The sequence below is a fragment of the Clytia hemisphaerica genome, unplaced genomic scaffold, assembly GCF_902728285.1.
Source record: "Clytia hemisphaerica strain Z4C2 unplaced genomic scaffold, Clytia hemisphaerica genome assembly, whole genome shotgun sequence".
Classification (NCBI taxonomy): domain Eukaryota; kingdom Metazoa; phylum Cnidaria; class Hydrozoa; order Leptothecata; family Clytiidae; genus Clytia; species Clytia hemisphaerica.
In genome coordinates, this window is record NW_027103286.1 from 575463 (window position 1) to 589750 (window position 14288).

Consider the following 14288-nt stretch of genomic DNA (forward strand, 5'->3'; position numbering starts at 1 on the left):
TTGTAAAGAGAGTTTAGTTTAAAAACTAGATTTTAATGATCATTAAAATTAGCATAACAATTACCATGTTCAGTTATACAGTTAAGTATTACGATCTGCTACTGGTGTAGAAATGAGAGATAAGAGATTACTTTTTGTGTGAATGATGAGCTGATTTAAATAAAATATGCCAAGTGTTTGATCCAAGGAATTATAAGTTATCATTAGAATTCAGTTCATGCCAATATAACCATCAAGAAAGATTTGAGATCAATTTTTCCAACTCTGATAAAGTGTTAATTAGAATATTCATTTCTTAAAGAAAACTTCAAGGTAAAAGAGAACTTTCATTGATAACAGGTTAACAACTGAAAAGTCGAACTCTAAATGAAAATCTCTTCAAATTTTGATCGAAATAAAAAAGATATTGTAAAGAGAGTTTAGTTTAAAAACTAGATTTTAATGATCATTAAAATTAGCATAACAATTACCATGTTCAGCTATACAGTTAAGTATTACGATCTCCTACTGGTGTAGAAATGAGAAATAAGAGATTACTTTTTGTGCGAATGATGAGCTAATTTAGATAAAATATGCCAAGTGTTTGATCCAAGGTATTGTAAGTTATCATTAGAATTCAGTTTATGCCAATATAACCATCAAAAAAGATTTGAGATCAATTTTATCAACTCTGATAAAGTGTTAATTAGAATATCCATTTCTTAAAGATACCATCAAGGTAAAAGAGAACTTTCATTGATAACAGGTTAACAACTGAAAAGTCGAACTCTAAATGAAAATCTCTGTAAATTTTGATCGAAATGAAAAATATATTTTAAGAGAGTTTAGTTTAAAAACTAGATTTTAATGATCATTAAAATTAGCATAACAATTACCATGTTCAGTTATACAGTTAAGTATTACGATCTGCTACTGGTGTAGAAATGAGAGATAAGAGATTACTTTTTGTGTGAATGATGAGCTGATTTAAATAAAATATGCCAAGTGTTTGATCCAAGGAATTTTAAGTTATCATTAGAATTCAGTTCATGCCAATATAACCATCAAAAAAGATTTGAGATCAATTTTATCAACTCTGATAAAGTGTTAATTAGAATATTCATTTCTTAAAGAAAACTTCAAGGTAAAAGAGAACTTTCATTGATAACAGGTTAAGAACTGAAATGTCGAACTCTAAATGAAAATCTCTGCAAATTTTGATCGAAATGAAAAAGATATTGTAAAGAGAGTTTAGTTTAAAAACTAGATTTTAATGATCAAAGAAGAAAACAAATAGCCTCAGATAGCCAGAACTTTTGTGTCTCCTAATCCTCGATGACATGAAAAATGAATCTTTTCATATTTTGAGAAGGAGAGCTGACCAGACTTTCAAACAGAAGTAAACAAAGCAAAAAGAAGATTAAAAAGCCAGCTAAGGTATTTGTAATATATAATGTCATTGATTACTAGAACTTACTCTTTATAAATTCTTGATATAATTCTGAGATATAAATATTTCAAATTAGATAAGAAAACAGAGAATTAGAAATTTTGTGTCTCCTATCTCTTAAATGACAACAAAAGTGAAAAATATTATATTTTAAGCAGGAGAATCAGTCAGACTTTCAGACAGAAGTAAAAAACCAGCCTGAAAACTTTTTTATAAACTTATTCATTCCAGACACTCCCCCTAAACTTTTCCCTAAGAAATTCTTAATATAATAAAATGAGATTTCAAGTCAGGAAAGAAAGGAATCAGAGATCCAGAAATTTTGTGTCTCCTAATCCTCAATGACAAAAAAAGTGAATTTTATCATATTTTGAGAAGGAGATTTAATCAGACTTTTACCCAGAAGAAATCATAGAACCAAAAATTTTGTGTCTCCTAATCCTCAATGACAAAAAAAGTGAATTTTATCATATTTGAGAAGGAGATTTAACCAGACTTTCAAACAGAAGAAATCAGACTGCCAAAAAATTTGTTTCTCCTATACTCCTATGACAGAAAAAGTGAATTTTGTCATGTTTTGAGCAAGAGATTTGACCAGACTTTAGAAAACGTAAATATAAAAACAAAAGGGATACCTCACACAACCAGACTTTTTACTGCAGCTTTGATATCTTGACACATCTCTCTTTCTTTCTGTTTTGAAAAACCATTACGTGTATGTTATTTTCCTTTTATTTACTGCGTGTGCGTTCGGTCGAATCGTCCTGAATGGAATAAAAGAAATTTGAATTGCACGCGCGAAAAATGATATGTTTTATTACTCTTTCGTGATTGGACGAAATACGCGTCAATGATTGGCTATTAAAACTAGACGTCAAGACACCAATCAAAACATTACCATATAAGGTAATAATTACAAAAGTGCAGCGCACGCTTTGGAAATCAGAGAAAAACATTGCGATTTTTGACTTGAGTGTGGGGAATCAAAGTTTATAAATTTTTGATGCCATAACATCCAACATGCCAGGCGAAGAAAACAGTTGATGTATTAAGGAACATTTAAACAAACAGTAAGTGAAACTTCTATAGTAATCTTTAAAAAGTCTTTTTTTTGCATTCCTTTCTAGCTAAAATAGAGTCAATCTTTAAGTCACAACAGACAGGGATTTAAGAAATCGCTCTTAGAGGATTTCACACATGTTATTACAGTTTGGAGCGTTGTTTTTTAGTTTGGTATTATTCATTCATGCGAACATTTTCATGCTAGACCGAGTTCAAATCAAATCAAACCTCACATTTTAATAAAATTGCTCGGTTAAAGAGGTTTTATTTCAAATTTTAATATACAGTATCCTTTTTTATCTTTGGATAAGTTGAATTTCTATGTTACTTGAATGTCTTGAAAATAGAAGATATATTGATTAGGTGAGTTTTCAACTTGTATTCATATTTTTCTTCTTTAGGGATTATTCGAACGAGCAAAGGAGACAGCCGTAAAGATTTCCTACTGTAATTTTACATTTGCTGAATAAAGACTTATGGGACATTACTTTTTGTGCAAAGCATTAAAATTGTATTCAAATGACCTGGAATGTCAAAGGTACGCACTATGATTTTATTATCCATATTTCACCTTTACATGTTATTTCTTTTATAAGCATAACGTTTATAAGCATATGCAGGCTCAGTTTTTCGTACCTAAACAATGGCTCTATTATTTGAGAACAATACAATGATAAGCATAATGCGAGCCTGATGTAGGGGTAGATACTTGCTTATAAAAAAAACATGTATTACATTTGCTTCATAAGGGACCGGTGTAGGACATTGCTAACCATTCGAATTTGCAAATAATATACCCCTGTCTCACAGCCCCGGTGGAATTTTTTTCCTCAGTGGGATAAAATTTCCTGTCAAAATTCAAGTGGGAATAAAAATTATATTGTTTCAAGTTCCAAGGTTAAGAACTCCATTCGGGATGGTTTTGGAGTGCAGTTTTTAAACATTAATTTTCGGATGGGGATGAAATCATAATCAATTCTCAGTGGGGCTGAAATTCCCGGTAATTGTTCTACCAGGCACCAGGGACGGAATTTTTGCCAAATATTCCAGTGGGGCTGGGATCACAGCGGGTCTATGACACAGGGGTTTAATAATGAATGAAAATTAATTTAACCTTGTAAATTTTGAGTTTATTTCAATAATATTGCTTGTAATCTTTGTTGTGATAGGATGGCACAACATAAAGCACTTTCTGTAAATGCAATTTTAAAGTGCTGAACAATTTCAATAAATAGTTCTAATTTTTGCTTTGGTCTTTCTTACAGCTTTAGATTGGAGGAAATCAACACCATTGGACAACTCACTAACTATTACGGATTAAAGGACATTGCGGAGAGGACAACAAACAAGTGAAAATAGTTTTTGTAGAAATAAATTTGATCTAAAATCTTTAACTTTCCTGTCTGAGTTAGCCTTTCTTTTGTTAAGAAAGTTGGTTTCTCTCGGGCTTCTCTAAAACGTAACGGTCTACAAATAACAATAATGTCTTGACGATTTTATCTCTAAAAAGTATTTTTTGACAAAACTTTGAATATCTTAAAAGTGGTATAAGAATTTTGCAAAGATAACATGCTTCTCATGCTTTGAAGAAAAGTCAACCGGGAAAGCTTAGGAATCAGTGAAGTCCCAGAAAATGAACCAAATTGAAGATACTTTAAGCTTTCATGTCTTTTTCATACTGGTGGAAAATATCCTGAAAAAAAATTAGACCTGACGCTAAGGTAGGATTAACTAGGCTCCGATATAAACTCGAACTAGAAATCTCTTCCTTTCCTGTTTAAACCTATGTAAAATCTTTCATCGCACTCATATTATCTTTCAAATACCGTGTCCTTCGTTTTGCACTTCCCGCACTATGATATCACTGATTTTTCCGGGTTCCTTCCAATATTTTTCCTCGGATAGCCTGATTGGAAAGGGCTTTATCTAAAGAAGAACATTTTGTGTTCACTCACGAAACTAAAACTCGCTTAACTTTCCGAAGTTCATTGTTCACTGAGAAACCCAGAGTCCTCGGTCTTTTTTCGCTAAAAAAGCGGCAATGTATTTTTTCAATGCGATAATTTTTTATGGGGAGATATTTTTTTTGAGTTCAATCACTAAATTTTCAGACTTCGCGTAGACTTGATTTCGGAGATGTTCCTGTTTTATGAAATGCTTTAACTTTGTGACTTTTACTGCTTAGTCTTCCATGTCAGGAAGTTTAAAACTTCCTTCAAGAATATATTGCAAACATGGCTTGATTGAATTTCCTTCTGGATTTAAGTTTACCTTGTCCACCAAAAGTCTACAAATTACACTAATCATCGAAAAAACATTGCTCGAATGTGTGAATTTGGTCCCGAATTATAATATTATATCAATATCAATATTCTATCAGAAAACATTTTAACACCAACCTAAAGATTATCATTCCCGGTTATCCAAGAAAAAATTAATTTTCAAAGATTCTGGAAAAATGACAAGAATCTTAGTAAGGTAACGAGGATCTTCTTAATAAGGTCCTGAAATCCAAACATAATTCCCATCCATAAGCCAATTTAAAATATTTCATGCATTTTTCCAAACTTGTACTTTTTTGAGCTTGAAAACAGTCATTTTTCTTAATTTAGCAATATATTGTCAAAATACCCCTTGATGGCCAAATTAAACTCCTATCATATATTTATTTTTCAAGGTATCAGCCAAATTAAAAACCTGCCAAAGTTGATCGTGTTTGATTTTGTTCGATTGAGGTAGTATTGTTTCTAGTGATTTTTGAATATTTCCCCGCTATAAGGGGAAATATTGGTTAAAAAGGCATTTCTCCGATCCTTGGCTACTTACGCCCTTTTTGCGCCCTTAAAGGGGGCGGCAATCCGCCACCACATTGCGAAGTTTGTTTTTGTTTTCATTTGCCTTAGTTATTCAGACAAAATCGCACGGATTTACCTTGATGTTACGAGCATGTTTTTGAGTAATCAAGACACGAATAATTCAGATCAAAATACAAGATGGACGAAAATTCACTCTTGGCTTTTTAAAAGTTATAACTCTTTTCTGACGAACAAAAAACATACAATTTTCATCTAATTGGCGACCAATAATTACATGAAATGTGAGGCTAACACTTCAAATGTAATCATCAGTAATTTCAAGAGTTTTTCATCATTGATTACAAGATATCCATGGATTACCTCTTCCGAATACCAAACCAACCAACTTAAAGATTTCAGAGACATTTGCTTGACATGAAGAAAACGCTACATGCCCATAACTTTGGACATTAAATGATTGGCAAAATGGTATTAACATTCTATTGAGATGTGAAACTGGTTCAAGTTGAAGAATTGATGAGAAAAATGGGCAGTACGAGAAATATTTTTGCTTTGAAATACAAACTCTTATATGGACAATGTCTCTGGAACAAGTTATATGAGATTTGTTTACCGAGTGACCCCAAAACAAAGTCTTTAATTCTTGGTTCTTACATTCATGAGGTCAGAGGTTTTGTGGATTTTTCTAAACTTTTGAAACTTGTGTGATTGTTTTGGTACGTGTTTTGGTTGTTTTCCTGACTAAAGACACTTTTGAATGTGTGATTGTTTTCTCTGACTAGAGATACTGTGAGCGTGTATTTAATAAACATATTGCATCTTGGCTTTTAATGCAGGAATTGTCAGTCGAACCCACTGGGTGAAAACATACGATCTGACGAAAATGCGGTGGCGGATTGCCCCTTTAATAACGCCCACGCCTCTCCCGATCGATTTGTGCAGTGAGGCGGAACTCTTGTCTATAGTGTAAAACCTTTAGTCAGGATTAATCAATGTGCGATTTTTATTGAGGAAATTTAACTCACCATGTGGTGCATGTTCTGGACTGTTTTGGTTGTCAACTCGACGGAATTGGAAACTTTCTCTCTGGTTATTTTTCAGACAGTCAGACAGCTTTAAAAGTGACTTTCAGGGATCTTTTTCCTAAGGATTTTTGAAATTTTTGGATGCAATATTCTTTTTTTTTTTTTTTTCTCCTAAAAGTGCCATACAGTGTGCTGGTGATTAAGGAAGCATTGATCACCAACAGTGTGAGTAAACAACAGTGCTTGATCGCTAAAGAGGTACACGGCAAAAATATAAACCTTGTCTGCTTGAGCAGATTGATTTACATTCTCGACAAATAAAAGAAGTCGATAGAAAAACTATTGTCCGATATTTCAGGTTGACATATATTCTTGACAAAGAGGTCGATAGAATAAGCAGCTCTTCTTAAAGAAGTCATTGCCAAAAAAATGACAAAACGGTCACAATGCAATTGTTTGACCTTTGCCTTTATGATTCCAATAAAAACTGCTGATTTGGCCTATCCCATTTGTGCTGGTTTCCTTGATTTTTAACAAACTTAGCTTTACTGTTCTTTTGTTTTACATTTTTTAATATACATTATATACATATATATATTAATATACATTTTGTGCTTAATCTGAGGTTTACATCAGTGTAATTTTTAAAACACATGACTACAATAATATGCACGTTCCTCACTTTGACATTTTCTTGTTATGAACCCTCGTTACGCTCTTTCTTTATAAGAACCATGAAATTTGAGTTAAGCCTAAGCTTGTTCTTATTTTTTCTTGTCTAGAATAATAGACCTATTGTTTCAGTCTAAGCCTGATTGTTCTTATAAAAAAAGAGTGTATGCTGTTAACCCTTTCAGTACCGAGCCCTTTTTTCTATTTTTTTAGCCTACACTTTTTTATAAGCGTATCGTAATGCCCGAAGTTTTTATCATCTTATCCTGGAGATGAGCTTACTTTTTTAAATACAGTAGAGTCTCCATAACTCGAACCATTATTACTCGAACGTCTCCTTAACTCGAACAAATTCGTTGGCAGCATGAAAATCTCCTAATAAACTCGTTTAAAAAAACCTCCATATATCGAATGTTCCCCTTTTTTGGCTCCATAACTCCAATTTTGTTTTCCTTTCCTGAACTTGAAAAATATAAGCAATCTGATTGGCTAAGAGACAAACCATATTTCTTTTTTGAAAATTTTGATTTTTGGGCCTGGGGTCGAGTTTTCATTTTTTTCAAAATCTTAAACTGCTACAATCAGACCTTTAAATAATAAATAATTCGAAAGTTACTCAAGTACGGCGCATTTTTAAGGCTTCACTTTTTCTTGCCTGAGAAAGGTTAGAGATTGAACTCGTCCATCTGCAAGTGTAAGGGGGAAATATTTAGTCGCATTTGTGCGAATCTTGTTTTAATTTAGTGAAAAGATCATCTACCATAAGACTTTTTTTAACGTTTTAAGTGATAGCCGAGGCCGTAAATATACGTTTTTTTTGTGCGGTTTTAAGAAAAGCCGCCCTACCGCCTTAAAGACGCCTTTAAATCCCGGGAAATGTCTGATATGACGGAGAGAAAATGTAAACAAACTATTTTCAATAGTTTGAAACTACCTACTTTCGATTTTAACTGTCAAAACAAACTGGAAAATCAGGCAAAATATTCTTTGGGAAATTATGAGCTCATTGACTGCTGTAACTAACTTTTTATGTTTTTTTAGTGGGAAATGGTTTGTTTTATTGTTTGGAAATGTTATGTATTGCTTGTTTGTAGTTTAGTCAGTGTTTGAGGTAAGTTTCTGCCTCCTTATTCTTTAGTATGACGGTACATTAAGGGTGAGAACTGGAGGCTTGTCGGCCGCCATCGACCGTCACCGAAACCCAAGTTAAGGCTTATGATAAGGCTGCAAAGAGTTTCAAAGTGTATATACTATGTTATTTCTATTGCTTTCATGCTGGTTGATGATAGGAAAGTCATGTTTAGCTTTTTATAGTGATATTTCCCATAAAAATTACCTCAAGGTATGATTGTGGTTTTTTTGGCTAGCAGTTGTAGTTTTAATGGTGGAAACAATGAGCCAGAAAATTATGGAATCGCAAATGTTCTCCCCACATTTTTTTTTAACCGAAACTTAAAATTTTGAAAAATATGACAAATTGCGTTTTGAATTTTTTTCAACTCTAAAGCAGAAGACTACTGTGTCACCATTTATTGAGGAAAATCCTTTATTTTAACATTTTTGGAAAGCAGGATAGTTGGGCCTTCCAGAATGGGCTTACTTTTTTCGGAAAACGTAAAGATTAACGTTGACTTGAAAAAAAGTTCTGTGCAGCTAATCCCGTGCACCTAATATGCGTCCCCCCCCCACTTATTAATTTTTCGAAAATTTTCCGCTCAGGAGATTCTTATACCAAATTAAAATGAGTTTTGCGAGTTCCCTTCTTTTGTCCTAATTCTGCTGTGTTGCCCCCCCCCCCTTTTCAAAAAACTTCAAACCAGGACATTAGGTTTAGGGAATTTCTCCACCTATCCCGCTAATTTTGAGCCTCCCCATTTATTAGGTACCCGAAAGAAGGAAAAACTTTCATTGGAATTGTGTAACTCTCACTAATTTGAACTTGAATAGGAGTCTGTTCGAGTTGTAAAGAGGTGCGAATTAAGAAGAGTATTTTATGAACTGAATTTTATGAGTATTTTATAACCTATGAGATTTTATGAGTACTTTATGAGCTAAATTAAGAAAGATTTGAATAATAAAATTTCGAATTAGAAAAAGTCCATTCAACTATTCCTATTTCAAACTCATATGAAATATTAGATCTCTAGGAAAATGAGTGAAAAAGATGTTGAAATAATCGGTAAAATAGAATTCGATAAACGGGTTTCAATTTATTGATATTTGGGTTCATTGGCTCTCTAACAACTCCCAAAAGTGGAGGGGGAGAGTTTTCAAAAATCTCAAGGAGGGGAAAGCAACGGACACTAACAGGCGTGAAAATTTTAGGTCAAATTCGTGATGAATCGCTTAAATTAGAAAGCAAAGTGCTCTGTAGAACTAAGCTTACGTTGGGATAGAGTATAAATGACTTTTTTATTCGCGATAATGGGGATAGAGCAAACTTCTAGATAAACCTTCTGCATAATAATGAAGTTTGATGAAGGAAATAAAGACCTGTGCATAAAATAAATGAGAGGCCGCTACTCAAACGTATCAGACGTGATCTCGCTGAAATGGCTACCAATACGCGAGAGAGCAGAATTTAGCATGGCTAAACTTGCATGGAAATCCATTAACTCTAATAACTGGCCAACTTTCCTTCCGACGGAAAAAATGACACCTCGAGAAGGTTTGAGAAACCCTGTTCACGCTGGCACAATGTTGGTTTGTCCGAATATTATTATGGGTAGTTTTGAATACGACTCTTCGCGTATATTCAATGGACTTCCCCAAAAATGTCGGGATGAATTAGATTATAACATATTTTGTAGAGAAACTAAAAGGCATTTTTTGGATCAAGGTCTCGCTAGGAGCCTTGTATGAATTTAAAGTATTTTCATGTCTTGAATCTCAAAGTCCAGCTATTTCCTTGGGATTTTACTCTGCTCATGACTTGATTCCAATTTAACAATAACTATCCTTTTGATAACTTTATAATAATAGACTTGCGAGAGTTTTAACCTTGTGTTAACCAACTCTGCTATTCTTTACGATCGTCAACTATATAACAACATACTTTCTCACTTTTAATAAATATTTCATTATTTAGTATTTTTTTTATATTGCTTATCGTTTTTAACTGGGACGTTGCCACATCTTACTCCAAATCCTTTAACGCCTTGTATCTCTTAGTCATTTTCCATCGTATTGATTAACTTATCCCTATTCCATAGCCAGTAGCAGTAGTTACACTCCGGTCATTATTCTTTAGAGCAACTATCCCCTATTTGTTTAATTATTTGATTTTAATTAGTTTTGAGTTATTCTAATGATATTTTAAAAATCCTCCTGGACATTCTGCAATTCCAAGTCATACTCTTGTGTCACTCTTACATCCCTCGTCAATCGTATTTACTCTACTAATTTCCTAGATCTAACAGCCTACCTAGCGTCCTGGTCTGGTCGTACTTTATTTTACTGTCCATGGAGGAATTAGTTCTATTAGTTGTTATCAATAGTTGTATCAATTTTGTAGTATTTTATAGCTAAATCTAAATTCAAACTTTGGTTTTACACCGGTCTTGCACAAGCCACCAGCACTACGTTCACCTAGCACTACGTTCACTTAGTCTACTTTTGCCAAGCTCATATTACTCTACAACGGTACTTGATCGAACGTACTTGGCTTTACCAACCTTTAGCCTTCTAGTCTTTAGTTACAACCGGTCTCAGTATTTTTAATGAAAATCATATTTTTTATACGCTACATATATATTTATCATACTCGATTTCCAGGTGAAGAGCCAATTGTAAAACTTTGGAGATACTGTGAAATAGTCGAACGTGCGCAACGCACTGGGCTCAACTTCAGTGGCTTCAAATCATTCATTCGTAAGCCCAATTGTAGAACCCCTGATATTCACCCAATGAACAAGTGTGCCAAATTTCAACCAAATCCGATCATTTTGGAGGCCTGTAGACTGCTCCAAAGCTTTAGCCTCGTTTTGGCAAAAAACTCGTTCCCAGGCCCCAAAAATCAAAATTTTTGAAAAATGCAAAAATCACCCCCAGATATTCACCCAAGGAACAAGTGTGCAAAATTTCAGCCAAATCGAACAATTTTTGAAGTCTCCAGGCTGCCCCAAAGATTTAGCCTCGTTTTGGCGAAAAACTCGTGCCTAGGCCCCAAAAATCAAAATTTTCAAAAAAAGAAAAAACTCCCCCAGATATTAACCCAAGGAACAAGTGTGCAAAATTTCAGCCAAATCCAAGCATTTTTGAAGTCTCCAGGCTGCCCTAAAGTTTTAGCCTCGTTTTGGCGAAAAACTCGTCCCTAGACCCCAAAAATCAAAATTTTCAAAAAAAGAAAAAAACACCCCAGATATTCACTCAAGGAACAAGTGTGCAAAATTTCAGCCAAATCCAAGCATTTTTGAAGTCTCCAGGCTGCCCTAAAGTTTTAACCTCGTTTTGGCGAAAAACTCGTCCCTAGACCCCAAAAATCAAAATTTTCAAAAAAAGAAAAAAACACCCCCAGATATTCACCCAAGGAACAAGTGTGCAAAATTTCAGCCAAAGCCAAGCATTTTTGAAGTCTCCAGGCTGCCCTAAAGTTTTAGCCTCATTTTGGCGAAAAACTCGTCCCCAGGCCCCAAAAATCAAAATTTTCAAAAAAAGAAAAAAGCACCCCAGATATTCACCCAAGGAACAAGTGTGCAAAATTTCAGCCAAATCCAAGCATTTTTGAAGTCTACAGGCTGCCCTAAAGTTTTTGTGACAGACAGACACACACACACACACAGACAGACAGACAGACATTGTCAGATTGTAGCTCAACTGAAGTTGAGAATATATCGTTATTATTATTATTATTATTGATCACAGAGAAAGTTCGAATTATTAGTGAAAATTTCATCCAATGGATTTTTATTCAATATGTATATCCCCCCTCGGTCCCATCACAAAATCATCAGAAAAAAATCCTTTCCTTAACCCTATTCAAACTAGGCTTTTAGGGGCGGTTCAGAACTAGGGGGGGGGCTTTTCCTGTACCACCCCTTAACTTTTGATCTAGTGGGTCTTTTTGGATGAAATTTGGCACACAAGATCCTTGTCACGTAAGGTAACTTTTGACAAAAATTTTTTTTGATGACGTCAGTCATCATGCCCAGAGTGAGCAAAAACCGAAATTTTCCATTGTTCTTATAAATAGCTATTGTATTCTAAAAAAGGCTTTAGAAAAAAGTTTCCTGAGTTTAAAATGCTTATTTTGTCCTAAATATTCAATAAATTACGGTTTAAACGATATATTTGACATTAAAAATAAATTTGTATTGGAAAAGTGTCAATTTTTGTGACACCTTACTGTCAGAAATGTCATCATGCTCAAGGTGTGAAAATATTTAGGTGTCAAATTTTTTTTTATTTTGAAGCAAAATAAAAGTTAGGAATTTACAGAAAATTTCACGGCAAAAGCTCTATTATTTCAGGAGCTATTACCAATAGTTTGACTTCCGAACAGAAAGAGCCCCCCCCTAGTCGAATAGGGTTAAAGTTTCTAAACTTTAAGATTTCGGAGGACAGACCACGAAAGAAAATTCCCAAAATATCGTCCGAGCTATTTGGCTAAGAAACGTTTGTTGCACTCCCTTAACAGACGAAACTCGCATCCCGAAAAAGTCTGCAAAAGTATTCAAGTATAAGTCATCGAGAAAATGGCCAGTGACACTTCTGGCATTTCCCTTCACTTGAACGCAGTTCATTTAAAATGTCACTAGTATCAATATAGCTTCGTAATCAGAGCAGCTCTTTCACCTCTCATTGACAGATAGAATAGAGTGCCCTGTCGATAAAAGAATATGCGTTGCTTGATTTCCTAACTCCTAATGAAAGGGCTTTTCCGGACTGAGAAAATAAAAGAAACTAAATATCAAAAAATAGACTATTGAGCTGTTCCATTAAATATCCATACAGGTACCACATGACGAATCTTTTCACTCCAAAAGAATTAATGAAATTGTACATATATTTGCTGAAATAATGGCAAAATTTGCAAAAATCTGGAAAAAAGGATTCTATTGTCCATCGAAAAATCCTTCTTTAAAGTGTAAATTGAGCTTGGTCAAACTGAATGCAATCTTTTAACCCCGTGGAAATTTCAGAATTTTTTTAGCCCCCTGGAAAATTAAAATTAGGTCCCTGAATATCCCAAATCTTTAAACATTAGAAAATAAACGAGCCCATTATGCTCAAATGAAAAAGGAAATATAGATACTTGGTCATCCAACCCCTTGGAAAAAACACCACCCTGGAAATGTTCGTCCCATCCCATGTATGGATATAAATGAAATGGACCACTACAAAATGATTTTTAGTTGTAAGACGCTATATGAAAAACGATTCTGACAAATTAAAAACTTCAACTAGACTTCAGTTAGTTATGCTACCACATAATGAAACTCGAATTTCATGGTAGTGAAAAAGTCGATTTGAAGGAAAAACCTTTCCAGACCACAAATAATTATTTACACTGGTCAAAACACTATTCATAATAAATAATACTTTAACTATTGCATTGGATACTCACATAAATAAATCAATGGTTCGCAATTGTCATCAAGCAAGCACTGGCATCTTGTAACAAATCTATCCACCAACCAAATCCAGGTTGATGAACCACAATAATGGGGATGCTCATGCCAAAGATTCGTATACTGGAATAAAAGAAAGAGATATATAAAATTTGAACAGCTCGTTTTAAAACTCAAAAGAACAATTTACAAAATCAATGTGGGACTTATTGAAGGGAACATTCGATTCTCCTATCATATTCACACTAGAAAATCTAATAGCTCTTCGTTATGCAAACGTCATGATTTTTACTTCTGATGATGGGATTGAATTTCGTTTAAAACAGAAAAATCAAGCGGTTTCAATAGCGGTTTGCTATTGAGAAATTCGAGAGTGGTAATTGAACAAGACATCGTGGCTTTAGAATCCAATCAAACGAGACATACAGGATTTCTTAGCGACCGTTTGAAAGGTTATTGTTAAGGCGGGTTACTCTTGTCTCCCGAATAGACGGGGGTTCGAATAAGCAGGGGGTAGGAAAATTTTCTAAATTGTAATAAGCGGGGGGGATGGAATAAGAGGGGGGGGTAATTTGAAGACAAATTTTTTTCTAACTGGTATCAATTTCAACAACAAAAAAGAAACTTTAACAAATAAACACACGTAAAATAAGAACCAATAGTAACAAAAAGGAAAATTTTAACAAGTTTAAGGTCTATCTACACTGTAATAAAA

At 33.9% G+C, this 14288-nt stretch overlaps 2 long non-coding RNA genes across 3 annotated transcripts in view; one reads left to right on the forward strand and one right to left on the reverse strand.

Moving 5' to 3' along the window:
* Positions 1 to 14288, reverse strand: part of LOC136805988 (uncharacterized) — a 60035-nt gene that overhangs the window by 21191 nt on the left and 24556 nt on the right. For both annotated transcript variants that reach the window (XR_010846481.1, XR_010846482.1), the window contains exons 6-7: positions 13570 to 13696; positions 2065 to 2193 (exon numbers count right to left, since the gene is read on the reverse strand). This is a non-coding gene — a long non-coding RNA (uncharacterized lncRNA). The remainder of the gene's footprint in view (positions 1 to 2064; positions 2194 to 13569; positions 13697 to 14288) is intronic.
* Positions 2328 to 3885, forward strand: LOC136805983 (uncharacterized). Its single transcript, XR_010846480.1, has 3 exons — positions 2328 to 2499; positions 2893 to 3029; positions 3757 to 3885. It is a non-coding gene; the product is annotated as an uncharacterized lncRNA (long non-coding RNA).